This window comes from Cetorhinus maximus, chromosome 14, assembly GCF_964194155.1.
Source record: "Cetorhinus maximus chromosome 14, sCetMax3.hap1.1, whole genome shotgun sequence".
NCBI classification, from domain to species: domain Eukaryota; kingdom Metazoa; phylum Chordata; class Chondrichthyes; order Lamniformes; family Cetorhinidae; genus Cetorhinus; species Cetorhinus maximus.
The window spans coordinates 39,791,502-39,817,455 of record NC_135892.1 but is presented as its reverse complement, the minus strand read 5'-3'; the positions used below and the strand labels follow the sequence as shown (position 1 = coordinate 39,817,455).

General features: G+C 45.0%; 1 protein-coding gene across 1 annotated transcript in view; it reads right to left on the bottom strand.

The window, feature by feature from the left end:
- The window catches only part of sytl3 (synaptotagmin-like 3), a 189,375-nt gene extending 164,942 nt beyond the window's left edge, over nt 1-24,433 (bottom strand). The window contains exon 1 of the mRNA XM_078556832.1: nt 24,278-24,433. The gene's annotated coding sequence lies outside the window, so the exon portion shown is untranslated. The remainder of the gene's footprint in view (nt 1-24,277) is intronic.
- Nucleotides 24,434-25,954: the final 1,521 nt, after the last annotated feature.

Below are 25,954 nucleotides of genomic sequence, written 5' to 3'. Positions count from 1 at the left end.
ACTCCAGTTGAGGCCTGACCAGTGTTTTATACAAGATTAACATAACTTCCTTGCTTGTGTACTCTATGGGCAGAATTTTCTGGCCAGCAGGGTGGGTGGTTTCAGAGGCACCCACTCCGCTGGCCAGAATGATGGGAACTCGCGCCCGATTCTGCACTTGGAAGCTCATTAATTATGCACAGGCCGAATCACCTGGATGGGTCAGGAGCTGATTAATCTGCCCGCCATCAGTTGACGGGGTCAAAGGCCTGGGCGCCACATTTAAACGCCAGTCCAATACATATATCTCACTCTCTCCAGCCCACCTGTCTTCAGGACACGTGCAGAGGTGTCTTCCAGCCACATGAAGAAGGCCGAAAGCCTCAAGAAGAAGGGAGCACCTGCTTCACCCACCAGGTCCTCCAGGCCTTGATCAGAGGAGAGTGGGTGCACAGGCATGTCTGGTATCCTAAGGATGGTTCCAGGAAGCACAGCAGGCTCATATCTCTGGCCTGGGAGGCCGTTGCAGAGCTGGCAACCGCACCCGAAACACCATCCCGTGCAGGAAGAGGATGAATGATCTCATCCGCTCCACCAGGGTAAGTGATCCTTCAACTCCCTCCAGTATCAAACTCTCATCATGGCATCATGCACTCAAATAGTTACTTTCTTCAGGGATCTCACACAACCATTAGCGGGGGACGCATATCAACACTCATTCTCTCATGGGGACTTTTACATCACCACCATTCCACCTATCATGTTGCTCGCACTCCATCCCCTGGCTCTTCATGACACACAGGGGACATACATCTCACCCAGCCTCTGCTCCATCCCTTCTCATCACATGCCTTTCTTTCTTCTTCGTACAGGCCAAGCTGGCGCACAACAGGCATGAGAGATCGCAGACCGGGACAATGACAGCTGACATCATTGCCCTCACTGAGTTTGAGGAGGCTGCAACCAAGCTGGCTGGTGTGGATAAGAATTGCTCCTGTGGGGAAGGGGACATCAGCCTCTCCCAACAACCTAATATGGATCAGAGCTCCATTACCTCATCAAATCGTGTCAATCGCAATGAGCCTTATATAGCTCATGCTCATCAACTGAAACTCTATTTTCTATTTTCTAGGCACCAGCAGATTGAGGCCCACAAGGCAGTCCGAGCCCCAAGAACATGTCTGAAGAGGGAGCTCTGGAAGAACCGTCACAGCTCACACGTACCCTCCACCAGCTCAGAGGCACACAAGCCGGTGGGGCACAGCTATAGATTATGGTCGGGCTCACTTTCTGGAAAACAACTCACTGACACGTCCCTGCAGCAGTCAGAGGCAGGGGCAGCCCAGGTCTCTGGCACTTGGAGAGCTGCTGGAGACCAGCCACTCACTCAGAGTCAGATGATGAGCCTCTGGAAGTGGCCTCCATCTCAATACTGGAGATGCAACGACAGGCGGTGGAACATCAGGCAGAGATTCAACAGACTCAGCAGACTAGAGCAAACAATGGAGGAGGCTATCTGCATCCTGTGTGATGTCATGGCTCTGGCATGCAAGCACCTCGACGTCACCATGGGAAGGCTGGCGACAATCATGGAGAACTTGATCCAGCAGGTCTTGCCAGATTAGCGCTTGGCCCTGCAATCCATGACCACACACCCTGGTGGGCAGCATCAAGTTGTAGGTGATATGGGGACGAGGTACCTTGACCTCCCTCCAAGTGCACCATCCTCTGCAGGAGTCAGGACGGGGCCCTCGGGCACCCACGGGGAGGATGAGCATCAGCCAGACACCCCAGGGGCCTCCTCTCAGGACAGTCCAAGGGTATGCAGCTGCTCACAGCCCCCTCTGCCTGTGGCTCCCTCTATTCCAACTGCTCAGACCACTGAGGGCTCTTCTGCCCCTGAGCAGGTGACCCTCATCAGGCCAGGGCCCTCAGGCCTTAGGCCACCAGAGGACATCCGCCAAGGTCATCACAGACATCAAGACGCAGCAGCCAGCAGGCTGCCTCCACCTCTGCTGCAGAGGTCGGTGCTGCACCCAGGCGTAGCAGTAGGGTTAGGAAAATTAAGAAAATTGGATGTCACTTTTGGGCCACGTGTGTGCTATACATGTAAAGAAATTGCACTTTTCTGAATACATTTGATGGTTATGTGAATGTTTTAGTCAACTGAAGGTGTTGTGATTTTGTACATTGGAATCCTCTAATGCAGATGTTTTGCCATCCTCCCACTCAGTGATTGTGTCCCACTGTGAGATTAACATTCCTGTGATGTCAGCCTCTGTTGAACTGGTCTCCACACCCTTGTGATGTCAGGGAGATGTGTTTAAATCTTCATTGGAAGTGTGTGATGTAAGTGTTTCTAACCCTTTTTCCTCAAGGAACACCATCGAGTGAGGGCAGCTCATCAGCATTGTTATTCTAGCGGTTTTGTGTCTCCTCAGTGGTCGTGGCACAAGAAAAGACAGGATAGGGGGAGGTGATCCCTATGTCCACATCTCAGTCGCAGCAGTGTTTGCATCATTAGATGGTGGCGAAGGTCTCAAGTCCTCTCTCACATCGCTCTTGTTCCTCAGTGGACTCAGTTCCCAGAGTGAGCTCACTCACAGTGCCCCAGAGACCAAAACAGAGATCATGGCCTTGCAATTCCTGAGGCTAGAACACACTAGTGTGAATGCAGGACTCGTTCTCACTGCAAGTGGTTAGACATCCCTTGAAATGAAAGGGAATGGCATTGAGGGCTAGGAGAGATGTGGCCATATGCCCATACTTAACTTTATTCTTCCTGGAATCTGACAGCAATTAACGTATCATGGGCACATCATCCATGTCTTCCTTCCTCCATGGTGTGATTGCGCTCATACTGACCCTCAGTAGCCTCGTGGGTTTCCTGGGCCTCTGGATCTTCAACTTCCAATGAGCTCTCATCCTCCTCTAGGTCATCCTGTGACAGTGGTTCACCTCTTTGCTTTGCCAGATTGTGAAGGACGCAATAGACTGTGATAATGTGGGAAACCCTGTTGCGAGTGTATTGGAGTGAGCCACTTGAAAGGTTCAATCATCTGCAGCGCATCTTCAGAAGCTCTAAAGTCTGCTCTATAAGGGAGCGTGTGGAGCTGTGAGTAGCATTGTACCTCTCCTCAAAACGACTCTTAGGGAAGTGCACTGGTGTCATCAACCATGTTTCAGTGGGTAACCCTTATCACCAAGCAGCCATCCCTGCAGACGTAATGGCCCCTCAAAAATCTCAGGCATCTGGGAGTGAATCAGGATGTAGGAGTCATGCCAGCTCCCATGGTACCATGCACAAACATGCAGTATGTGCTTCCGGTGATCGCACATCAGTTGTATATTGATGGAATGATAGTCCTTGCGGTTTATAAACATTAGGGCCTGCTGTCATGAAGCCCGTATAGACACATGGGTGCAGTCTATTGCACCCTGCACTCTTAGGAAGTTTAAGATGGTGGCAAAGCTGGTGAATCTCATAGCCTGGCTATCTTCATCCAGAGCAAACCTGGCATAATGATGGGCCTTCCTGTAAAGGGCATCTGTGACCTCCCTTGTGCATCGATGTGTTGCAGACTGAGAGATGCTGCACAGGCTCCCTGCTGATCCCTGGAAAGACCCAGAGGCAAAGAAATTAAGTGCTGTGGTCACCTTCAAAGCCACTGGCAGGAGATACCCTCCAACTCCATGTGGCATCAGGTCTTCATGAAGAATGTGGCATAAATGACGTACCAGAGCTCAGGACAAGCGCAGACGTGCACGGCATTGCTTCTCACTCATTTGTAAATAACACTTCTAAGATAAACCCAAGGTCTGCCGATTTGTCTCCGTTGTCTGGGTTTCTCCTCCTGACCCTCCTGTTCATACTCTGGCTCCGCTTGAGGCATGGCCTCCTGCTGGAGCTGCGCATGGAGTCGCCTCTCCCTCTTTTGCCTCCTCCATTGTATTAGGGCCCTGACCAAAGCAGCATTGAACCCTGGATCCATATGTGCTTTTGCCTTCTCTCTGAAAGGAAACATTGAAGACATTAATGATTCAAGGGGCAAGAAAGCGAAGCTCAGAGGATAATACATTTAGAAACTGTAAGGGCCCATAGTTTTTCCTGACGTACTTGCATGGTGGCTAATGCCACCTTGTCCCTGAGACCATAGCACACACATCGAGGTGACTAAGATGGCATTGCAGGTATGTAACATCTTGAACACTGCGTGAGATGTTAATGTATAATTGAGATGATTGACCCAACCTAGCTCTGAGCTCCAAGCTGTGATGTGGCATATTAATGACCAATCAGTTGCTCATGGTCAATGAGTGGATGCCCTTTGGCCAATTAGGAATGTCAAATCTCGTGACAGCCCTTCATTAATGGAATGCCATATATAATGCACCAGTGCCTCTTTCACTATTGCCTGCATTCCCAAATTCTATATTCCTGTGTGTTATGCTGTGAGGTGCAGCAACTGTGATGTGAAGCCACTGAGTTCTGAGTAGCTCTTTAGCAGTGCTAATGAAGCCATTGATTTCAGTGGCTTTCATCGCAAGAGGGTCTTCCTCCTTTTTTAAGCAGACTCCTGTTCACTCTTGTGACAACAACAATTTAGAGGGTGACCTCTGAAAGGCCCACTCGTGTTTGCCCTTTCCCCTCACAGCCCTTCCTCCCTCATTGCCCACTACGTGTTCCTAATCCCCACCCTATCCTCACAGCCCACCCGCAGTTGAAGTGCTAGTTTGTGAAAGTGGAGTTCTGCCTAACTAAGACACTGCACAGTGGTGCCCTTGTGGACAACGGTCTCAGCCACCAGGGATAGAAGACCCCTGCATTCCCCAACCATGGCCGCAGTACTGGTCACTGTCTGAAAGTGGAGGCCAGCATGAGTACCACAGCACAGTGATGTTCTTCGGGACAATGTAGACAAAGAGCAGGAGCAGACCAAACTGACTGCCCCAACAGTGTGGCATTCAATCTCAACAAGACTGGCACAACGCTATGGCAGGTAGGCTATGTATGTTGCACTCACCTTGAAGCTACGAGTGAACTGAGGCCCGATTTGTGCATGCCACCCCTTTACAAACAGGTTTGAGGCTGACGTAATTTCCCACTGGTAAGATTGGAAGGTGCGACAAGATTCTGGCGAGCAGCTCTTTTAATGAGCATTCATGAGATGTTAATGAATACAAATGGCGTTCGCGCCACGAGTCGGCAGGATTGACACGTGGAATTGTGATATAGTAGCCATCACTGAGATGTGGTTGAGGGAGGGGCAGGATTGGCAGCTCAACATTCCGAGATATAGAATCTTCAGGCGAGACAGGGGAGGAGGCGTTGCATTATTAGTTAAGGAGTCAGTTACTGCAGTAAGGAGAGATGATATCTTGGAGGGGGCATCGAATGAAGCTTTGTGGGTAGAGCTTAGGAATAAAAAAGAGGCAGCCACATTGTTAGGTGTTTATTATAGACCCCCAGATAGTCAGCGGGAAATTGAGGAGCAAATATGTGCACAATTTGTGGAGGTGTGTATAAACAATAACAATAGGGTAATTATATTAGGTGATTTCAACTTTCCCAACATTAGTTGGGATAGACATAGTGTTAAGGGCTTGGATGGAGTGGATTTCTTGAAATGTGTACAGGAGAACCTTTTAGGTCAATATGTAGAGGGTCCAACAAGGGACGGCGCAGTGCTGGACCTAATTCTGGGGAATGAAGCCGGACAGGTGGCTGAGGTGGTAGTGGGGGAGCATTTTAGTGATAGCAACCACAACATGGTACAATTTAAGCTTGTTATGGACAAAGAAATAGACAAGTTGCAAAAAAATGTTTTGGATTGGGGGAAGAGCAGATTTTAGTAAAATAAGGCAGGATCTGCCCAAGGTAGACTGGGAACAGCTACTTGTGGGGAAATCTACAGAGGGCAGTGGGGGGGTGTTCAAAAAGGAAATGGGGAGGGTACAGGCTTAACATGTTCCCTCTAGGGTGATAGGAAGGAGTAACAAGCCCAGAGGACCATGGATGACCAGAGATATTCAGGATACGATGAGAAGGAAAAGAGAGGCTTTTAACAGGTACAAGGGGAGCAAATCAGCAGAGGCATTAGTGGGGTACAGAAAGTGCAGAGTGGAGCTTAAGAAAGCAATTAGGAGAGCAAAGAGGGGATATGAGAAAGCTCTGGCTGGTAAAAGTAGGGAAAATCCCAAGATATTCTATAAGTATATCAATGGGAAGAGGATAAACAGGGAAAGAGTAGGGCCCATTAGGGACCAAGGGGGCAATCTATGGGTGGAGTCAGAGGACATCGGTAGAGTGTTGAATGAATACTTCACATCCGCCTTCACCCAAGAGAATGAGGATGACGGTATGAAACTTGGGAGAGAGACTGCGAGGTTCTTGAGCAAATTGATATAGGGAGTGACAAGGTATTGGAGGTGTTGGCAGGCTTAGAAGTGGACAAATCTCCAGGTCCGGATGATTTGTGTCCCAGATTCTGTGATTCTGTTTGCATTACTTGTTTTGTGCATAGTAACATCAATTTGTTTTAAACTGTGGAATCTTGTGGCATAATTTCTTTCAGTTGATCACTGCATGTTTGAATTTCTCTTTAAATGTTAATGGTCTCTGCAGAATCATAACACTTTACTGAAAAATATCTAATCATACAATAACGTAGTTTGAAGGTGTTGACAATAAACCTCTCAGGGTGTATACTGTGTATACACTTGCATTGCTCCTGTCTTCCAGAAGGTGGGCTGATAAAACATTGCAATGAGGCAAATTCAATTTGTAAACTAAAGAGCTGGTATATTTCACATGAAATATATGGCTCAACAGAATATTGCATCCATAGCAAGTTCCACCTACTTCCTGCTGCCCCTCATAACATCAAAACTAATAAATTACTTTCTTCACTTCCTTCAGCCATCAACTAAAACTGCTATTTTGGATCAGAAATCTCCCCGTTCCTCAAATGGTCTGAGTGCCAGGGCAATTTACACTGAGACGAGCCCACTGGCACTTCTGAATGAAAACCAGTTGAACATTTGAGATGCCAAAAGGTCGAGGAGGTATTGGTTGTTCCTCACTCTCCCAAACCTATCAGGTATGTTTTGTGTGTTTCTAGAACTTGTCTTCATAGTAATAAAATTAATCCAACATCCATTTTATATACTAAGTGCACAACGTGGCATTTGAGAACACTGCATGATCCTGCTTTGCAAGGCTATTCATGCTTTGTAAACCTTTCTTCTTTTTAAAAAAACACTATTTACCAAGGAGGAAATCGACACATTGTGTCCCTTTCGCAGATGTTTTTCATGAAGACACAAGTGTGTCTTTAACTTGTATTACTCCAGGCTCCACAGCAGTATGTTTTGTCATGGTGACAGGGGTTTGACTGACATCACACTATGTACACGAGCTCCTGCTATGTGGGACAAATTTCAAGAGGTTAGGTACTGGTGCAATGGGAAAGCAAGGCAGAGAAGTTACAGATATACCACTACATTTTAGTGCCTAGCTGCAGAATGGAATTGCCAAAGAAATGCAGGCAGGTCACTTTCTCATGGAGTGAAGAGTTGCAATGCTCATGCAGGATTGTTGACAAGGTCCCAGGCTCCTGCTAATTCAATGAAAATGCTGAAGAATTCCAGTATGGTCTGAACTGAACTGGGAATTTTGAGAAAGGAGCAGGACATTAATCAAACAGGGCCTCAGTGAAAAATAGTGGGAACGGGACAAGTAATGTTAAAAAGACAAGCCTTAAGGCTTTGTGCCTTAACGCAAGGAGCATTCGCAATAAAGTGGATGAATTAACCGCGCAAATAGATGTAAACAGGTATGATATAGTCAGGATTACGGAGACATGGCTGGAGGGTGACCAGGGATGGGAGTTGAACATTCAGGGATATTCAGTATTTAGGAAGGATAGACAAAAAGGAAAAGGAAATGGAGTTGCATTGCTGGTTAAAGAGGAAATTAACGCAATAGTGAGGAAAGATATTAGCTCCGACAATGTGGAATCTATATGGGTAGAGCTAAGAAACACTAAGGGGCAAAAAACATTAGTGGGGGTTGTATATAGACCCCCAAACTGTAGTGGTGATGTTGGGAATGGCATTAAACAGGAAATTAGAGACGCATGTAATAAAGGAACATCTGTAATTACGGGTGACTTTAATCTGCATATAGATTGGGCAAATCAAATCAGTAACAATAACGTAGAGGAGGAATTCCTGGAGTATATATGGAATGTTTTTCTGGACCAATACATTGAGGAACCAAAGAGAGAACAGGCCATCCTCAACTGGGTATTGTATAATGAGAAAGGAATAATTGGCAATCTAGTTGTGCTTGGCCCCTTGGGGATGAGCAACCATAATATAATAGAATTCTTCATCAAGACGGAGAGTGACGTAGTTGATTCTGAGACTTGGGTCCTGAATCTTAATAAAAGGAAACTACGACGGTATGAGGCGCAAGTTGGCTATGATGGATTGGGAAACATTACTTAAAGGGATGACCGTGGATAGGCAATGGCAAACATTCAAAGAGTGCATGGGTGAACTGCAACAAGTGTTTATTCCTGTCTGGCGCAAAAGTAAAACAGGAAAGGTGGCTAAACCATGGCTTACAAGGGAAATTAGAGATAGTATTAGATGCAAGGAAGAGGCATACAAATTGGCCAGATAAAACAACAGACCTGAGGATTGGGAGCAATGTAGAATTCAGCAAAGGAGGGCCAAGGGATTGATTAAGAAGGGGAAAATAGAATACGAGAGTAAGCTTGCAGGGAACATAAAAACTGACTGTAAAAGTTTCTATAGGTATGTGAAGAGAAAAAGATTGGTGAAGAGAAATGTAGGTTCCTTACAGTCAGAAACAGGGGAATTTATAATGGGGAACAAAGAAATGGCTGACCAACTAAATACATACTTTGGTTCTGTCTTCACAAAGGAGGTCACCAATAACACATCAGAAATGTTGGGGAACACAGGGTTTAGTGCGAGGGAGGAACTGAAAGAAATCAGTATTAGTAGGGAAATGGTGTTGGGGAAATTGATGGGATTGGAGGCCGATAAATCTGCAGGGCCTGATAATCTACACCCTAGAGTACTTAAGGAAGTGGCCCTAAAAATAGTGGAGGCATTGGTGGTCATCTTCCAAGATTCTATAGACTCTGGAACAGTTCCTACAGATTGGAGGGTAGCCAATGTAACCCCACTATTTAAAAAGGGAGGCAGAGAGAAAACAGGGAATTATAGACCAGTCAGCCTGACGTCGGTAGTGGGGAAAATTCTAGAGTCCATTATAAAAGATTTAATAGCTGAACACGTGGAAAACAGTGGCAGAATTGGACAGAGTCAGCATGGATTTATGAAAGGGAAATCATGCTTGACAAATCTACTGGAATTTTTCGAGGATGTAACTAGTAGAGTTGATGAGGGGGAGCCAGTAGATGTGGTTTATTTGGACTTTCAGAAGGCTTTCGACAAAGTCCCACATGAGATTGGCATGTAAAATTAAAGCACATGGGATTGGGAGTAGTGTATTGAGATGGATAGAAAACTGGTTGGCAGACAGGAAAAAAAAGAGTAGGAATAAACAGGTCTTTTTCCGAATGGCAGGCAGTGACTAGTGGGGGTACTGCAGGGATCGATGCTGGAACCCCAGCTATTCACAATATATATTAATTATTTAGATGTGGGAATTAAATGTAATATCTCCAAATTTGCAGATGACACAAAGCTGGGTGGGAGGGTGAGCTGTGAGGATGATGCAGAGATGCTTCAGTGTGATTTGGACAAGCTGATTGAGTAGGAAAATGCATGGCAGATGCAGTACAATGTGGATAAATGTGAGATTATCTATATTGGTAGCAAAAACAGGAAGGCAGATTATTATCTGAATGGCTATAAATTAAGAGAGGGGAATGTGCAACAAGACCTGGGTGTCCTTGTACACCAGTCGCTGAAGGTAAGCATGCAGGTGCAGCAGGCAGTAAAGAAGGCAAATGGTATGTTGGCCTTCGTAGCCAGAGGATTCAAGTACAGGAACAGGGATGTCTTGCTGCAATTGTTCAGGGCCTTGGTGAGACCACATCTGGAATATTGTGTGCAGTTTTGGTCTCCTTATCTGAGGATGGATGTACTTGCCAAAGAGGGAGTGCAGCGAAGGTTTACCCGACTGATTCCTGGGATGGCAGGACTGACATATGAGGAGAGATTGAGTCGATTAGGATTATATTCGCTGGAGTTCAGAAGAATGAGGGGGGGATCTCAGAAACCTATAAAATTCTAACAGGACTAGACAGGGTAGATGCAGGAAGGATGTTCCCGATGGTGGGGGAGTCCAGAACCAGGGGTCACAGTCTGAGGATATGGGGTAGACCATTTAGGACTGAGATGAGGAGAAAATTCTTCACCCAGAGTGGTAAGCCTGTGGAATTCATTACCACAGAAAGTAGTTGAGACCAAAACATTGTATGTTTTCAAGAAGGAGTTAGATATAGCTCTTGGGGTGAAAGGGATCAAAGGATATGGGGAGAAAGCGGGAGCAGGCTATTGAGTTGGATGATCAGCCATGATCATAATGAATGGCGGAGCAGGCTTGAAGGGCCGAATGGCCTACTCCTGCTCCTAGTTTCTATGTTTCTAATCCATTTACAATATGTTGCTAACCCACTGTGCTACCTAGTTCACAAGGATGTTTTCCCTAACTCAATCTTTCCCTTTTACATTCCCCAACAAGCTCCTTTGAGCTTTATTACCGATGGAAATTTCTTCATTTCATCGGTAAGCTGAGTGCTGAAACAGGCACAGAGAAGTATGAAGACACAGATTTTTTGGAAATTTTGTGTTGTTGATGATTCCTTTTTGAGAAATTTGTTAATTGTCAAATTTGTGCCTATTTTATAAGAATGTGAGATTTTGGTCCTGTATTTGTTATAGACCAGAGTTATCTTTAAGAGGTTCTGTTTTTGTGTGGAATACATGATGACTTGCAATCCAACGGAAACACTGCTCACCACAGATCGAACCTGGGGGCAAGAGTGTGGGGGAAATGATGCTTGTTGGAAATAACTGAGTCATACCAAATAGATGAGAGTTTCCCTCTGAGCTTGCTGAGAAAAACTAGCTCGGCAAATTCTAGTGAAGAGGGAATGAAATGTTATTGCTTTTGTGCTCTCTTACTTTCAAACACGATATTGTAAGCATTTTATACCAAAACAGTAGCTTTATTGTTGATTTCTTCATAGGCTTTGGGGAATTGTGAGTTACATGCCGCAGAGGCATTGTGGTAACGTCACAAACAAATAATCCAGAGGCCCAGGCTATTTCTCTGGGGACATGGCTTGAAATCCCACCCCAGCTGCTGGTGGAATTAAAATTCAATTAATAAATCAGGAATTAAAAAGCCAGTCTCGGTAATAGTTACCATGAAACAAACCATTGTCGATTGTCTTAAAAACCCATCTGGTTCACTAATGTCTTTTAGGAAAGGGAATCTGCCATCCATTCCTGGACTGGCTCCAGACCCACAACAATGTGGTTGATTTTTAAATTCTCTGAGATGGCCTAGCAAGCCACACAGTTGTATCAAACCACTATGAAGTTTGCAAAAAGGAATGAAATAGGACAAATCACCCGGCATTGACATAGGCAATGAAACCGACAACGATAGACACAGTCTAGTCAAGCAACAGCTTAACATAGTCATTCTCACTGAATCATACATTACAGACAATGACCCAGACACCGCCATCACTATTCATGAATATGTCCTGTCCTACTGACAGGATAGACCTACCAGAGGTGGTAGTACAGTGGTATACAGTCGGGAAGGAGTAGCCCTGGGAGTTCTCAACATTGACTCCGGACCCCATGAAATCTCATGGCATCGGGTCAAACATGGGCAAGGAAAGCTCTTGCTGCTTACCACATACTGCGCCCTTCCCCATGGCTGATAAATCAGTTCTCCTCCATGTTGAACACCAATTGGAGGAAGCATTGAGGTGGCTGGGGCACAGAATGTACTCTTGGTTGGGGGCTTCAATGTCCATCACCAAGAATGGCTTGGTAGCACCACTACTGGTAGAACTGGCTGAGTCCTAAAGGACATAGCTGCTAGGCTGGCAGGTGGTGAGGGGGCCAACAAGAGGGAAAACCTACCTGACTTCGTCCTCACCAATCTACCTGTCGCAGATGCATCTGTCCATGACAGTATTGGTAGGAGTGACCGCTGCACAGTCCTTGGAGATGAAGTCCCAACTTCACATTGAGGATATCATCCATTGTGTTGTGTGTCTCTACTTCTGTGCTAAATGGGATAGATTTTGATCAGATCTAGAAACTCAAAACTAGGCATCAATGAGGCGCTGTGGGCCATCAGCAGCAGAATTGTATACAACCACAATCTGTAAACTGATGGTCTGGCATATCCCCCACTCTACCATTATCATCAAGCTGGGAGATCAACCCTTGTTCAATGAAGAGTGCAGGAGTGCCTGGCAGGAGCAGCACCAGACATACATAAAAATGAAGTGTCAATTGGTGAAGATAGAACACAGGACTACCTATATGCCAGACAGCAAAAGCAGCATGTGACATACAGAGCTACACAATCCCACAACCAGCACATCAGATCTAAGCTCTGCAGTCCTGCCAAATGCAGTTGTGAATGGTGGTGGACAATTAAACAATTAGCTGAAGGAGAAGATTCCACAAATATCTCCATCCTCAATGATTGGGGAGCCCAGTACATCAGTGAAAAAGACAAGGCTGAAGCATTCGCAACAATCTTCAGCAAGGAGTGCCAAGTGGATGATCATCTGCCTCCTCCTGAGGTCCCCAGCATTACAGATGCCAGTCTTCAGTCAATTCGATTCACTCCATGTGATATCAAGAAACGACTGAAGGCACTGGATACTGCAAAGGCTATGGACCCTGACAATATTCCAGCAACAGTACTGAAGACTTGTGCTCCAGAACTTGCTGTGTCCTTTGCCAAGGTGGTTCCAGTACAGCTACAACACTGGCATCAACCCAAAAATGTGGAAAACTACCCAGTATGTTCTGTCCACAAAAAGCACAACAAATCTAACCTAGCCAATTACAGCTCCATCAGTCTACTCTTGATCATCAGCAAAGTGATGGAAGGGATCGTTGACAGTGCTTTCAAGCAGCACGTACTCAGCAATAATCTGCTCACTGACATTCAGTTTGGGTTCTGGCAGGGCCACTCAGCTTCTGACCTCATTAGTCCAAACATGGACAAAAGAGCTGAGCTCAAAGGTGAGAGGAGAGTGGCTGCCCTCTACATCAAAGCAGCATTTGACCAAGTGTGGCATTAAGGAGCCCTAACAAAACTGGAGTCATTAGGAATCAGGGGGAATATTTTCCACTGGTTGGAGTCATACCTATCACAAAGGAAGATGGTCGTGGTCATTGGAGGTTAATCATCTCAGTCCCAGGACATCAATGCAGGAGTTCCTCAGGGTAGTGTCCGAGCTCCAACCATCTTCATCTACTTAATCAATGGCCTTTCCTCCATCATAAGGTCAGAGTGGGGATGTTTGCAGATGATTACATAATGTTCAGCAACATTCGCAATTCCTCAGATACTGAAGCAGTCCGTGCCCATATGCAGCAAGGCCTAGACAACATTTAGGCTTTGGATGATAAGTAGCAAACAGCATTCATGGCGCCAAGTGCCAAGCAACAACCATCACCAACAAGAATCTAATCCCTTGATGTTCAATGACATTACCATTGCTGAATCCCCCACTATCAACATCTTGAGGGTTACCATTGACCAGAAACTGAACTGGACAAGCCATAAAATACTGTGGCTACAAGAACAGGTCAAGAGGCTGGGAACTCTGTGGAGAGTAATCACCTCCTAACTCCCTAAAGCCTGTCCACAAGTCAACCGCATGATGGAATACTCTCCACTTGCCTGGATGAGTGTGATTCAAGAAGCTCAACACCATCCAAGACAAAGCAGCCCACTTGACTGACACCCCATCATCAACTCCCTTCACCACTGACACACAGAGGCAGCAGTGCGTACCATCTACAAGATACACTGCAGGAACTCACCAAGGCTTCTTCGACTGCACCTTCCAACCCGCGGCCTTTATCAACCAGAAGAACAAAGGCAGCAGATACATGGGAACACCACCACATGCAAGTTCCCCTGCAAGCCATACAACATCTTGACTTGGAACTATATCAGCATTCCTTCACTGGGTCAAAATCCTGGAACTCCCTCCCTAACAGCACTATGGGTGTACCTAGAATCACAGTATCACAGAATCACACAGTGCAGAAGAGGCCCTTCAGCCCATCAGGTCTGCACCGACACGTGAGAAACACCTGACCTACCTACCTAATCCCATTTACCAGCACTTGGCCCATAGCCTTGAATGTTTTGATGTGCCAAGTGCTCATCCAGGTACTTTTTAAAGAATGTGAGGCAACCCACCTCCACCACCCTCCCAGGCAGTGCATTCCAGACCGTCACCACCCTCTGGGTAAAAAGGTTTTTCCTCACATCCCCCCTAAACCTCCTGCCCCTCACTTTGAACTTATGTCCTCTCGTGACTGACCCTTCAACTAAGGGGAAAGGTGCTCCCTATCCACCCCGTCCATGTCCCTCATAATCTTGTACACCTCGATCAGGTCGCCCCTCAGTCTTCTCTGCTCCAATGAAAACAACCCAAGTCTATCCAACCTCTCTTCATAACTTAAATGTTTCATCCTAGGCAACATTCTGGTGAATCTCCTCTGCACCCCCTCCAGTGCAATCACATCCTTTCTATAATGTGGCGACCAGAACTGCACACAGTACTCCAGCTCTGCCCTCATCAAGGTTCTATATAACTCCAACATGACCTCCCTGCTTTTGTAATCTATGTCTCAGTTGATAAAGGCAAGTGTCCCATATGCCTTTTACACCGCCCCACTAACATGCCCCTCCGTCTTCAGAGATCTATGGACACACACGCCAAGGTCCCTTTGTTCCTCAGAACTTCCTAGTGTCATGCCATCCATTGAATACTTCCTTGTCAAATTACTCCTTCCAAAGTGTATAACCTCACACTTTTCAGGGTTAAATTCCATCTGCCACTTATCTGCCCATTTGACCATCCCGTATATATCTTCCTGTAGCCAAAGACACTCAACCTCACTATTAACCACCCGTTCAATCTTTGTGTCATCCGCAAACTTACTAATCCTACCCCCAACATAGTCATTTATGGCCTCTATATAAATGACAAATAATAGGGGACCAAGCACAGATCCCTGTGGTACGCCACTGGGCACTGGCTTCCAGTCACTAATAGCATCCTTCTGTCATCACCCTCTGTCTCCTACAACTAGGCCAATTTTGAATCCACCTTATCAAATTACCCTGTATCCCATGTGTATTTGCCTTCTTTATAAGTGTCCCATGCAGGACCTTGTCAAAGGCTTTGCTGAAATCCATATAAACTACATCAACTACACTACCCTCATCTACACACCTAGTCACCTCTCAAAATTTCAATCAAATTTGTTAGGCATGACTTGCCTCTGACAAAGCCATGCTGACTATCCCTGATCAAACCTTGCCTCTCCAAGTGGAGATAGATTCTCTCCTTCAGGATCTTCTCCAATAGCTTCCCTACCACTGACGTGAGACTCACTGCCTGTAGTTCCCTGGCTTATCTCTACAACCCTCCTTAAATAGCGGAACCACATTAGCTGTTCTACAGTCCTCTGGCACCTCCCCCGTGACCAGAGAGGAATCAAAAATTTGGATCAGAGCCCCTGCGATCTCCTCCTTTGCCTCCCTCAGCAGTCTGGGACACAAATCATCTGGACCTGGAGATTTGTCCACTTCTAAGCCTGCCAACACCTCCAATACCTTGTCACTCCATATATCAATTTGCTTAGGAACCTCACAGTCTCTCTCCCCAAGTTCCATACCTTCATCCTCATTCTCTTGGGTGAAGACAGATGTGAAGTAATCATTTAACACTCTAGCAATGTCCTCTGGCTCCTCCCATAGATTGCCCCCTTGGTCCCTAATGGGCCCTACTCTTTCCCTGGCTATCGTCTTCCCATTGATATACTTACAGGATATCTTGGGATTTTCCCTACTTTTACCAGCCAGAGCTTTCTCATATCCCCTCTTTGCTCTCCTAATTGCTTTCTTAAGCTCCACCCTGCACTTTCTGTACTCCACTAATGCCTCCGCTGATTTGCTTCCCTTGTACCTGCTAAAAGCCTCTCTTTTCCTTCTCATCATAACTTGAATATCTCTGGTCATCCATGGTCCTCTGGGCTTGTTACTCCTTCCTATCACCCTAGAGGGAACATGTTGAGCCTGTACCCTCCCCATTTCCTTTTTGAACGCCCCCCTCACTGATCCTCTGTAGATTTTCCCACAAGTAGCTGTTCCCAGTCTACCTTGGCCAGGTCCTGCCTTATTTTACTAAAATCCACTCCCCCTAATCCAAAACATTTTTTTGCAACTTGTCTATTTCTTTGTCCATAATAAGCTTAAACTGTACTATGTTGTGGTCGCTATCACTATCTACATCACATAACTGCAGTGGTTCAAGGAGGCAGCTCACCACCACTTTCTCAAGGGCAATTAGGGATGAGCAATAAATGCAGTCCCAGCCAGCCAGACCAAAATCCTGTGAAAGAATGATTAAATAATTTTTTTTTTAAAATTTGTTCTCTCACTTGCAGCCACTATTTAGAGACTGAAGGTGCATGTACATTAGAGACTAGCATAAAGAAAGAATAGTCACATGGTAAGACACATAGGCACAGGAGCCAGAGCGGCAGAAAGGATAGCGCAGGCATCAACTCTCCAGAGGGCAAGGTCACACATTAGTTCTATCGCCAAGGAGTAAGATGACAGCTTTGATGTGCCAAGTTACAGAAGACAACTACTGAGTGTACACAACCAAATGTGCCAGGAAGTCTGCCAGAAAGCCTACGTGCACCGTCAAGGAACATGGAAGAGTCCACCAGCTTGGCATAAGGCTTTGCGAGAGCTTGAAGCCTGTTCTTTCCAACATGGAAGAGTGGTCAGCCCCAACAGCACGTCAGTTGTATCCATTGTAATGCAACAAATGATGGCATCTCATGCATTGTTCCTAATTGATGTTGAGATAAGAGGATTGCTCCCTGAAAATTCTCAATGGCAATGGCCTCCTGCTGAGAGCTGTTCTCCACCTTCTCCTCATCCTTCTAAAATTTATTCTGCTTTGTGTAGCCTCTTCATTCTCCCAATCATCAATTCCCAAAGGAAAGCCTGCCTGACCACCCATATCTGAATGCAATTTGTTTCAGCAGAAGATTTTAAATGGCTAAAGAACTACTGCAGCATCAGCCACTGCCTGCCAATCATTCAAACCAAATGCAGGAAAGCTCCAAAAACACGTACAATTACATCAACAGCCAGAAGAAATAATCCAGCAATTAGTCTGTAAGTAGTTCATGATCTTAAGTAGTGCTGGTGGGGATTCTTCATTCCATTTAGCCTGTGTTGGCTGATGTGCACAGTTCACAAATGATAAATCCAACATCAAATTATAGTTGCACACTGAGTCATGCAATGATCTGCCTAATCTGCATGTTTTCAGTTCACCGCACAACAGCCAGTACATCTGTCACATTCCACCAGAAATGATAATATAGAAACACAGTAAGTTTCATCTTGATAGTTTGTTCTAGATTACATTTGCAGCATAACAGACACAGTACAGTTACAGTACAAGCCACTAGCAGAATTTAGCAGTCAGAGATATGTGTGTGGAAGGAATTCCCTAACTGGTTGGCCTGCGCTAAATATTAGAAAACAGACAAATATGCTCAACAGTTCATCCAAAATTCTACTCTGGAATTTCCTCCCTAAAGCTCTTTACTTTTCTTTCTCTCATTCCTTTAAGACACTCCTTAAAATCTACCTCTCTGATCAAACACTTAGTCACTCTCCTTATATCGTCTTCTTTAATTCAATGTCATTTTTTGTCTGTTTATGTACCTGTGGATGTTTTCCTATATTAAAGATGATATACATGGAAGTTGTTGTTGCTGTTCTAGTGCTGAAACCTTTCACTATCCAGGATGTTGGACATTTAAAGATTACCCTTCAACCACATGATAACATAACAAGACTTTCAGCCTGCAGTCTCTTAGAATGCTGAAAACAGCCTACCTTGAACTACCTGCTGGGCAGCCTTGAATTGTAAATCCTGCTCTTTATACAAAGACCTGAGCTTCTTTGTTCAAGGCCAGTTGTTTGCAGGGACTGCTGGTCAAACAAATAGAGTAAATGTCGAGCATCATCCAACTCTGGAGGGTTTGAGTGGCTGGAATCCAATTATTCCCTCTAACTAAATTACACAATCTATCTCCTATGCAAGACTGAGTGGTATTTCCCTTATGTCTACTTTGTTGACTTCACAACACTTTCTATTAATCAGTTCTGGGTCTCCCATTAGCAGCTATACCTTAAATCATTGCTGATTCAGCTAAGCAGCCCACTAAGAGCCCAATCAAGAAATAGCAGGTGTCACTTTGTGATCAGCAATCCCTCCAAGAAGTCTTAGAGTCATAGAGCCGTTACAGGACAGAACAGCCTATTTAACCCATCAAGTACAGGCCAGGTCTCTGCAGAGAAATCCAGTCAGTCCCATTTCCCCCCTCTATTCTTATAGCGCTGTAAGTTTATTTCCCTCAAGTAGCCTCCAATTTCCTTTTGAAATCATTGATCATTTCTGCTTCCACCACCCTCTTAGGCAGCGAGTTTCAGCAATAATAATTCCCAGGCCTGATTTAATGCAACCAGCCTTTAGTTGGTAGGAATAGCTGCTAATGGGAGACCCAGGACCTTGTATATAGCAGTCTTCTTGGACAATTAAATCTCATCGATTTATCCCCCCCAACCCTTGTTAGAATTCAGTTACTGCAGATATGTGTTTATGTTAGGAAAATGTGTATTCAATGAAGTTAGCTCAGCTACAATGTTGACGGCCTGTATGCATTATTGAAACAAAAAAACAAGACAGAGGTGGCCACTTCTCCTTAGAATTCCATTCCATTCAATTAAGCTCAATTGTAGGCTGTTTATTCAAATAGAAAGACTGAATTCCCTTTTTCCAGAACCTCTGCTCAACTCGATGCTTCAATGAACATTTACTGAGTTCAGCCTCAATGTATGACATAAAAACTTATGAAGCTGGCTTTACATGGTTGGCAAACACTAATACTATTCATTAGAGCAATGGGAAACACACGCACATGTTCTACAAACAGCCTCACTTTTCTTCCTTTGCATGTGGCAAATCAAACACTCATGTACCAAGTTGCAAAGTTTACAAGTATCAAATCTAAGTTTAATGTGCTTGCACTTGACTTGTTTTTTTAACTACTATTTTTACACAGGCGTGAATGCGTTTAATGCAAACACATTTATTTGCAGAATGAAACTGTGTCACAGCATAGCAGATGAAGCATTTTTCCAGTTGGAATTTCTACCCAGCCAAGACAGACTTTTGATCGAGGACATTTCAGCTCATTCTAAGCATTTGTGTTAATCGTATAGTGCAGTCATTTTTTGGGTGGAGATGCGAAAGAAGCAGGAAAAAGAGCCATGAATATACTGTCACGCTCCCTCGCGATATCCTGTTCCTACTTTCAGAATGCAATGATGAAATCTTACCAGCTTTAAAATAGTCCCAACCCTGATGGTGCTAGGTGGCTGCATCTTCTGGGAGGCAGCCATTAAGTGGCCACCTCTGTCTTGTTTTTTTGTTTCAATAATGCATACAGGCCGACAACATTGTAGCTGAGCTAACTTCATTGACAACACATTTTCCTAACGTAAACACATATCTGCAGTAACTGAATTCTAACAAGGCAGGTTCCAACATGTGCTTTCTGACCTTCAATCCCCAAGTCAGGTGACCCCCCTATATAGTACAGAGTACTGTATAGTATCTAATATTGGAGTCCACTACCACAATCAGCTACAATCATGACAGCCTCCACGTTTGCTTTCCGATTAAGGATGGTAGGTGGATTCATGAAGCAGGAGGCCCAATCAGAGGGCCCATAGCACTGCAGGGCTGATAGACGTATCAGGAGATAGCTTCCTTTGACAGCTCCTCTTGACACTTTTGACTGGTCCTCTGGACAGGTTCTCGTGAAAGGTCCTTTGACAGGTCCTCTTGATAGTTTTAGCACTTGATTTTGACAAGACTATTGACAGTTCCAATGAGCTTGACAGTTAATGAGTTTATGTACTTTTTATGCACATTCATGTTCATGGCTACTTCTAACAATTCCAAAGCACACCTTACCTCCTCCAAAGGGCGTCTGACATCCCTCAAAGGTGGTCCAGGACGAGATCCAAAGGGATACCTTACCTCTCCAAAGGGGTACCCTGACTATCCAAAGAAAAGTATGAAGTTCAGACTTGCTCTTACCAGGTCTACTCAGCACACTTCACGTTTCACATTCCTGGGCTACCAAAATCCGACTTCATTGGAGGCAGCTGATGATGTAAATGGCCAGCTGCCTCTGTGAACCATGTATATGCGAAACACAAACCACCACCATTCCGGCACCAGCAAAAATGGTGGTGGGGTTGGGGTGGGGGTGGGGTCTGTCTTAGGGTTTTCAGGCATTTCTGCCATTTTCGCCACATCTCCATCATGGTGAAAATCCAGGCCTTAGTTTCTCTCTTTGAAGACTTCACAGACTTCTAGTTCCACTGAACAAGTATTCCCAGTTGTGCTATCACCCAGTTCACCCCAGCAAGTTTCACACAGCTCAACATTAGAGCCAGGATTATGGGTTAAATTCTGAGATAATTGGGGATTTAAATATTTTAATTACTTACCTGGCAACTTCACGGATGTTTCTCTGTCACCTGCACACTCACCTGAGGTAAACGCAAAAGTAGGCAGGATTACCTTGAGTTTCTGACATCACTTTTTGGGACTTTAACTCACTGGCCTACACCCTAGCCTGCCCCCTCTTGGCAGTTATAATCCTACCCAATGTCATTTTAAATTTTAAAAATTGAGCAGAAGTACAGCATTGCCACAAAGCTGTGCCAGAGAAGCCCAAATAGGTGAAAAAGCAACAGCAGTTTGAGGCTATTCTAGGACAACCAACTCCCCAACTCCTCACAAACCTTTCCATTGTCCAAAGTTTAATGCTGGTGTGCTACGATGTTAGTGCAAGATGATGTTTACACATGGAGATGTGCCAGACTATGGTGCTAAGCACATCTTCTGTGGAAGCGTCATTAAAAGCAGTCAGGATCACAGAATCACACAGTGCAGAAGAGGCCCTTCGGCCCATCAAGTCTGCACCGACATGTGAGAAACACCTGACCTACCTACCTAATCCCATTTATCAGCACTTGGCCCATAGCCTTGAATGTTATGACGTGCCAAATGCTCATCCAGGTACTTTTTAAAGGATGTGAGGCAACCCGCCTCCACACCCACCAGGCAGTGCATTCCAGACCGTCACCACCTCTGGGTAAAAAAGTTTTTCCTCACATCCCCCCTAAACCTCCTGCCCCTCACCTTGAACTTGTGTCCTCTCGTGACTGACCTTTCAACTAAGGGGAACAACTGCCCCCTATCCACCCTGTCCATGCCCCTCATAATCTTGTACACCTCTATCAGGTCACCCCTCAGTCTTCTCTGCTCCAACAAAAACAACCCAAGTCTATCCAACCTCTCTTCATAACTTAAATGTTTCATCACAGGCAACATCCTGGTGAATCTCCTCTGCACCCCCTCCAGTGCAATCACATCCTTCCAATAATGTGGCGACCAGAACTGCACACAGTACTCCAGCTTTGGCCTCACCAAGGTTCTATACAACTCCAACATGACCTCCCTACTTTTGTAATCTATGCCTCGATTGATAAAGACAAGTGTCCATATGCCTTTTTCACCACCCCACTAACATGCCCCTCCGCCTTCAGAGGTCTATGGACACACACCAAGGTCTCTTTGTTCCTCAGAGCTTCCTAGTGTCATGTCATCCATTGAATACTTCCTTGTCAAATTACTCCTTCCAAAGTGTATAACCTCACACTTTTCAGGGTTAAATTCCATCTGCCACTTATCTGCCCATTTGACCATCCTGTCTATATCTTCCTGTAGCCCAAGACACTCAACCTCACTGTTAACCACCCGGCCAATCTTTGTGTCATCCGTAAATTTACCAATCCTACCCACCACGGTCATCTATGTCATTTATATTGTTATACAATAAGTGGAGGTGAAGAATTAGGAGGAATATTTGGAGTTTGCTCTGTCAAACCCTTGTAAGCAAGTTAACAACTGTGGCAATTAGTGGCTGCTGAAAGCTCTGCTGAAGAAAGTTTGCTGGAACAGTTAAAACATGAAGGCAATCATGATCTCATCTATGCCTTTGGAAAGAGACCGGAAATATTTGTGAGTGTGGCAGGACGTTCACTGTTTGAGCTTTCATAATCTTCTGCAAGAGGAAATTCTCCACAGGATGAATGCATTCTTCAATGAAAATGTTTGTAAACCTCATGCAATGTATAGTTGTCAAAACACGACCGTCTTTTTTTACAGATGCGCAATCATAGAGCATGGGTTTAGGTAAAATAGTTGCTCACTACACAAACACAATCTACTTGAGAACAGAACTGATAACTTGGATACACAGTCACACACGGGTGCATACTCTAAGCATGCATGCCCACATATACAGACTTGCACACAGACAAAACACATGCACACATGTATATAGTAGTTACAGTAATAGACTACAAATCCAGCAGTCATGGGCTCAAATCCCACCATGGCAGGTTGCAAAACTGAACTCAATAAATCTTGTCATTTACAGACTAGCACAAGTAAAGTTTTCATGTAAAGCTGCAAGATTATTGAAAAAACACAAAAGGTTCACTAATGCCGTTCAGGTAAGGGAATCTGCCACCCCTACCCAAGTCTGGCCTGCTTTTGATTCCAGTTCAACTCCGAATGCTCTCAGAGCAATTAAGGAATGAGCCGGCATCCCCTCCCCCAACCAGCCCAGAAGGAAAGTCATCCATAAGCCAACATGTACTGTGGAAGCCTGTCTCACAGCCATAACATGCTGTTGGTGGGCTAAATTGTTTAGGGACAGTGGGAGGAAGCCCCACACTCGGGACTTCCATCAGTCTGGTAGCGCCAGAGCACTGTAGTGGGCTGCCAAAACTGCAGGAAGAAGCCCAAATGTTATCATGGCTGCCAGGATAGATAAGCCCTGGGTTTTGGGACAAGGAGGGATCCTAGAGCCCAGGGGAGGGTGGGGGGAGGGCAGTGGACGTGCTGGGTTTTGTAGAGCAGGCAGAGCGGAAGGAAGTGAGGTGACATCGTGGTGGGGGGGGGGGGTTGAGGGGCCCACTGCGCACAGTGCACCCTCTGAATGAGGTGAACCCCCTTCCTTCCCACCTTTTCTCATGTAGGCGTGGTAAAACAGCCTGCCCACTCCCGCCCGACTGCCCACGCCAACCATATTTTTCTAACAAGCCTAACTGACATGGAATTAATCATTTAAATATGGTGGGTGGGCTGCTGATTTCGGTGCCCACTCACCTAGCGTATTATGGGGACTGAATCGGGGGGGGGTGGAAAGTGGTGTGCTAGCCACCCAATTTCTTTAATGTGCCCTTACCCCCACGGCCCACCATCGAAAACACGCCCGACGGGGGCATGTAAAATCCAGCCCAACATATGGGGCTGTCACAAGAAAAATCACCTTAAACTGTCAGGCTCAACTGGTTGACCAATATCATGCAGGGAAGGGGCCCTGATCAGCTTGACTCTAAATGCCCTCAGGGCAACCAGCATTAGACATTAAAGATAAAAACAAAAAGCTAAAAGCTACTGCAGATGCATTAAATGTTGCCCATCCAGTGTTACCTACATTCAAAGAACAAGTAAAAATGTTATCTATTATCACCTAGCGAAATATAAATCAGTTCTTCTTGAAACTCTTGAAAGAATCCAGATACTCCAGTTTTCCACAGTATATTCTTGTCACCAGTTATGTGAATCAGACAACTAGAAATTGGTATTTTCTTCCGCAACCCAAAGAATCTAGTTCTCTCCTGTCCTTAAGAATCTTAAGGGCTACACTTAAAGCTAGCACACATTTCACAACAGAGTACAGAGCTCTCTAACCAATTGACAGGAAGCATTCAGCACTTTGCCAGTTAGAAGTTATCATCTGTGCAGCACAGAATTAAACTTACCGGTTCCCTGTAATTTACTCCTGTTTCAAGGCCCTGTCAGCAAGCAACCTTCTTGTTGGAGTTACATTTTTCTTTAAGAAGGTACAACTCTCAACAAAACTAACTCACAAAAGAAAAAACGTTGAAGTTATCCCTCACTTTGAATTGCTCGATTATTTTTTGGCTTCCGTTTGCACTCATGCACTCATCGAACCTTTGAAACCACAGACCACAACATGAATATCATGATGCTGATATACAGAGTACTAAAAGATGAAGATAAACTTAAAATAAACCATCTCGAGCTTTTGAATTTAATGTACAGAAGCAGCCTCTTAGTGGGACACCCCTGTGGTAACACATTTTCTTTAACACGGTGCATGTTTTATTAATTAGCATAAACTGCAATTCTACAAATATGATCTAAAACTGCATGATCGCTACACTGACTTTTTAAAAATTTCCTACTATACTTCTATGGAAAATATTAAAGCATCTATTTCGGTGACTGATAGAAGTAGCCCTGAGCTTGAGTTTACTTCTAATTTGCAAATTAAGTTTGAAATGAAATGGGCAGTATCTGTTTTGAAGCAAAATGTCTCCTAAAATTGATTTTAGTAACTGCTGAAGGCAGAAAGCCCAGAATATCATACAATCATGGTTTACCACCATCAACAACAATAATTTACAGTAAACAACATCTTCTGCATGGAAAAGCAACCCAAGATGCTTCATAAAAGTATCAGACTAGGCTGACATTGAGCCAAAGCAGCGGGTGTAAAGGAAAATTACCAAAAACTTAGCCAAAGAGGTTAATTTTAAGGTGAGTCTTAAAGGAAGAGGAGGAGATGGAAAGGCAGTGAAGTTATAAAATAGTTACATTGTATTACATACTATTTACAGCACAGAAACAGGCCAACTGTTCCAACAGGGCCATACCAGCAGTTCATGATCCCTTTAAACAGTGATGGCGGGGGAGAATCCTTCATGTTGTTTAACATCACTTGAGCTTCAAAATGGTAGCACTGGAATCAAATCAATCAGTGTTGCACATTGATTGACATCATGATCTCCCTGTTCTGCACAGTATTGGCGGACATTAAATAGACATGTGCCAACACCTTTACAAAGGTGGTGACCAGTGCACTTCCCAACAAATGTGTATGTGTAGGCCACAGGTGCCTAAAGGACCTCATAGCACCCAAAATACAAAGCCAAAATTACACCCTTCCCAAGGATTTTAAAGAAGAAGAGGGGTGCAACAAAGGATGTTGTTGAAGGGATGAGGTGCTCAACGGAAAAGAAAGTACAAAATGAACAGGGAAGATACATTGGGGGGTATTTACCAAATCACACCAATGGAAATGGTGTTGCCTGCCCTCACCAACCACTACATCCCCCTCAATGGGGCCTATCTGACTGGCCCTCACGTCACCAGACCCCATTTACCTGGTTGGAAGGGCACCATCCTTCCATGGCATCCTCTTCTTCCAGGTGCAGCCCCATCATAGGCCACTGCTCCCAGTGGTGCTGAGCTGTCAGCCTTCCTATTGGCCAGCAAGTCCTAGGGGTGGGCAGCCATCCTAAATAGGGACAATTGCCTGCAGCTGACAAGCTTTGACCTGGTGTCCTGCAGATAGCTTAAGCAGTTTTCAGGGCCTGCAGAGGGATCCCTGCCGCTACAGCAAAATGCAATCC